Here is a 4,929-nt window from a genome sequence, read left to right as displayed (position 1 = left end):
ATAAAGGACATGTCAAAATAACATGCAACAATTAGGTGGCTCTTAGAGGCATATTTGGAGGTGTTAATCTTAGTATGCATGTTTCTATAAAATTTCCATAATAAAATTATTTTACATTTTTTAAATTTTAACCTTTTAGTCTCACAAATCCAATAACTATTGTAACAAATATTTTTCTCCTTGACATTAAATTAAAAAATAAAAATAAAAAAAATAACTTTAATATCATGCAAAATGTACTTACTAATTGAAATTATTAGAGATATTTTATTACAATCAATCTAGTTTTAGTTCCATAATGTTACATGATTTACCATTTTCTATAATGCAAACTAAAAAAGCTTTAATCTACCTCTACATATATGTAAAAATATCTTTATTATTTATTATTCTTGTTACAAATATATCGAAATATAAAATAATTTTCCATTTATTTTTTCAAATTGTAAATTCTTTGATTACTTATTATTTGATATAATCTCTTGTGATATAATTCCAATCCACCATAAACTCGCCTATCTTACACTTCTCTAATATACATAATTAGATACAAAATTATTTTAAAATACAATTACATTTTCTAAATTTGTTTTATGACACCAAAAGATTGCAACAAAGTATGTTTAATTTTTCACATAAACAAATAAGATATTGAAAAGAAACTCAATTTTGATATTTAAAAAATCATAATTTCCACAAAAGTTATTTTACATTCAATTAAATGTAATAACCACTAACTAAAAGATAAAATATATAATGATACATATATAATATAGTGTTCACTCATTAACTAATGTACAATTGATACTTTGCCTAAATATTTTACCCAATATTTTATAACAAATGCTTATTTAAATATTTAAAAACTTTACCCAAAACATTGCCCAATCCTTAAATACTCTATAAAACCTTTGATACTTTACCCAAAAATTCTATGAAATACTGTACAACAAATTCTCATTCAAAAACTCGATTGACTTTAGTCCTTTGCATGACTTTGATACTGAATAAGATCTTTGATACTTTACCTAAAGATTCTATGAAGTAATTTACAACAAATGCTCGTTGAAAAACTTAACTGACTTTTGTCCATGGCATGACCACAATTATGATCATATAGGTGTTATTGCTCTTGCAACACTATTCAGTTTTGGGATAACAAGGTTTTTAAGTCATAACATTTACAGATTTAGATTAATCTGTAGAATAAATTTAACTTTTCCTTTGCATGTTTACTTTGTTCTTTTAAAAATTCATGATATACATAATGAAGCTTGAAATGGAACAATGGATATATAATTTAAGGAGTGAATTGCATGGATACCCAATAAAATAATACATATCATACTGAAAGGGGCATTGCTTTCTCCCAACATTGGTTATCTACACCAATAATAAAGCCATAAGGACAGCTCCAATTAGTGAGTAGGGCGTCATTTAATTCATTGCAGTTGACCTACTGTCCACAATTTAAATGGATAGTAAGCTAAGGATGTTTGCATCATCTTTGGAAGGAGGTTTCCATTATATTTTTTAACATTCATTCTTCGAAAGTATTTACATCGATTCTTCTAACATTTTCCCATTGTTCTTGGGAAGCCATCATTCCAATATTACTCAATGAATACTATGTTTAAATGTGTAGCAATGACTTTATATTGCAGGTTCATATAGCTTTCAAATCACAGATTATGAAGTTTTTGAAAATAATATATCCAAATATTATTGCAATGAAATCTTATTCAAAAAAATACCAATACTTAGTCACAAATTGTTCACAAAAGGATACCAGTGCTCATCCACAATGGAAAGAAAATACCATCATAAATGAGAAAAGGCACTTTCTTGTAATAAGTTTAAAAAAGATGCTAATAAATACTCAGATCTCCTTCAAACTTTTCACAAGAAAATACCAATAATCATTTAAGATGAAATCTTCTTTCCATTGAAGAAGAGCACTGGTATCATTTTGTGAATAAGTACAAGCATCTTTTTGCAAATAAAATTTGTTTGCAATAACAGTGAGATATGTTCTGTTCAAAAATCTTCTAATTTGTCCCTTATAAGAGAAAGAGCTATGCAAACTTGCAAAATAAAGAGATCGTTACTTCCCTCTAAACATAGCATTTCTCCTTTTTCATCCAATTAGAAGAACCTTAAACAAAATGGGGTCATTTGAGAGCTTTCAAGTGCTATCCAAAATCTTGTAATGAGTCCCTTATAAGAGAAAGAGTCATGCAAACATGCAAAATAAAGAGACCATTACTTCCACCTAAACACAGCACTGCTCCTTTTTCATCCAATTTGGAGAACCTTCAACAAAGCGGGGTCATTTAAGAGCTTTCACATGCTATCCTCCACCACCACCGGCAATACTGAAATAGGGCATGTACCAAATGCTGGAAGAGATTTTGGAACAAGTGGGTTTTACCTTTATGAAAACCTGAAACTTTCATTTGACCGTGCGGCTAAGTTTTGGTGGATTTGCCAGCGAATGTAGCTCAATGCTGAATCATTCGGTGCATTTGCCGGTGAATGCAGCTTATTGCGGAATCATTTGGAGCTTATGCTTCAACAAACTAATATGCTCATCCAATCAACCACATTTCTGCAATCCAGAGAGAGAATTTTAGGGAGCAGAGAATATACTATATAGTAATTACGATTACATTTCTGCAATCCAGACACAGAATTTTAGGGAGCAGAGAATATACTATATAGTAATTACGATTATATGATTTGTATGAGATTATACCCGAAAGACATCAATGAGCACATTATCAAGAATTGATGCGCTTAATGCAAGCAGAGGCCTGTTCTGCTGCTTCATCACCACGGCCATGACATTAATAGCTTCTTCTCCAAGCTGTATCCCCAATTTTTTAATTACCTTAATCTTTCACACAAAATAACCCAAAATTTAAATTACCTTGATCTTTCACACAAAAATCATGAATAAAGTAGTGTGCTCTAATCAAAACGGACAAAATAAGGGGCAAACTCAACCTGAAGGCTCTACCATAAAAGTGCCTCCGACGCGGATCTTGTATATAGAATAAAGTGAGTCATTTATTTCCTGTGCTTTCAGGGCATCGAACGATTGTGCCGGAGCCGATGCAGGGGACATCATGTTGTACAGATAGTGCGGTTTAAGAAACGGCAAAGACTGGGACTCTCACTGCCATTTTCTTTGTTTTTGCAGTTTACTTACTACTGAGTGGGAAAGTCTAAAACCTTTTCTGTGCCGGTTCCGCTTAACAACCGTTGCATTAGTCGGCCATCAGAAAACAGTGACCTTATGCTCTGCATTTCCAAGCCAGAGAACATAAATTCTCAACTGCAGATTTAGGGAAACCTTCCGAAATCTGAAACACGGAAGAATATGTACCTAAACACTTGGACACAGGCCGAAAGCTGGAACACGGAAGAATATGGAGTTAAAAACGAAAAAAAAATTAAAGGATCAACAGATATTTTCGAAACTAACTTGGATCGTTCGTCTCCGAGTCGAATTGAGAGTGAGAACACGGGAAATCTGGATCAGGGACATGATTCAGCATGGAAGCATTCCCGGCAAAGCGTCCGAAATCTGAAACAGGAAGAATATGAAATTAAATACTTTAAGATTTAGGGAAACCGTCCGAAATCTGAAACACGGATGAAGATGAACTTTAAAACGGAAGAAAAAATTGAGGTATCAACAGAAATTTAGGAACGAACTTTTATCGTTCCGTTACGAACAGAATCGAGAATGAGAAGGCTGGAAATCTGGATCGGAGACAGGAATCAGAATGGAAGAATTCCCAGCAAAGCATCCGATATCTGAAACACGGAGAATATGAACTCAAACACCTTAATACTTGGAGAAACCTTCCGAAATCTGAACAATTGGAGAGTGTAAACTTAAAAACGGTAAAAAGATTAAAGGATCAACAGAAAATTTGAAACTAACTTTGATGGCTCGGCTCCTAATGGAACCGACGATAAGAACTCTAGAAATCTAGGTCGGGCTAAGGATTTTGCATGGAATCATTCCCAGCAAATCCCACGGAGGCAGCAGGAGTCCTCCCAGAGGATTTTCGTGAGAAAACCCACCACCTGGCTGGCTGTATGCACGAATTGGTAGTATAGATAAGATAAGAAATGCAGAGAATCTGGACCTGATTCCGTCCAGATGCATTGCTTCGCGAGTGAATCTTAGTTTGACTGGACCTGATTCCGTCCAGATGCATTGCTTAGCGAGTGAATCTTCGGTCCAATGGTCTTTTCAATTAGCGCACCACTTGTTCACGAGCTGCGCTGTCATTTTACATGTGATGGAGTCTACAGTCACGACCAGGGTTGTTCGGTGAGTGCGACAAATATTATTTTGAAGTGTATATAGCATGTAAATAAGATTATGAAGTTTATTTTTATTAGTTAATAATATTGATTTTAGAATATTTTGAAAATGAAGTAAAGCCATTTATTTTAATTTTATAAGTTTTAGAGATTATTATATTATAAATATTAAAATGTTTTTAAAAATAATTTCAAAATAAAATATAATCTTATAATTTTCAAATGTTTAAATGTTATTAAATATAGGATTTTTGTGATCTATGATTTAGAAAATACTCTTTCGGATTAATCAAATTGTAAGGATTGGGTTGACATTTCAAACGAGCGAATATGGTTCATCCCCAGGACAAGGTGTCCTGAGGATGAACCACATTAGCTGGTTCGAAAGGTCGACCCAATCTTTACAATGTGTTTAAATGTTTTTTAAAACTTTGTTATAATTATAAAGTTTATCCTATGGGGCTTTCGATTGACGGTGAATGGGTGCACTGTTAAGGCACTCCTTGGATAGGTCAATGGTTCAAATCCCTCGTGGGTGCTTACCTACCAAAAAAGATAATAATAAAAAATAACTTGTGTTTTTATTTT

General features: G+C 32.9%; 1 long non-coding RNA gene across 1 annotated transcript; it reads right to left on the bottom strand.

Moving 5' to 3' along the window:
* Positions 1 to 1,192: 1,192 nt before the first annotated feature.
* LOC149248667 (uncharacterized) lies at positions 1,193 to 4,089 on the bottom strand. The gene is made up of 7 exons (XR_016266688.1): positions 3,953 to 4,089; positions 3,721 to 3,822; positions 3,488 to 3,589; positions 3,007 to 3,365; positions 2,756 to 2,896; positions 2,432 to 2,608; positions 1,193 to 2,399 (listed from the first exon to the last, which is right to left on the bottom strand). It is a non-coding gene; the product is annotated as an uncharacterized LOC149248667 (long non-coding RNA).
* Between the last annotated feature and the right edge of the window lie 840 nt (positions 4,090 to 4,929).

Source organism: Pinus tabuliformis, chromosome 7 (genome assembly GCF_031772625.1).
Source record: "Pinus tabuliformis cultivar Carrire ecotype Pingquan chromosome 7, CPIR1, whole genome shotgun sequence".
Lineage (NCBI taxonomy): Eukaryota > Viridiplantae > Streptophyta > Pinopsida > Pinales > Pinaceae > Pinus > Pinus tabuliformis.
This window is presented reverse-complemented; position numbering and strand designations above follow the sequence as displayed.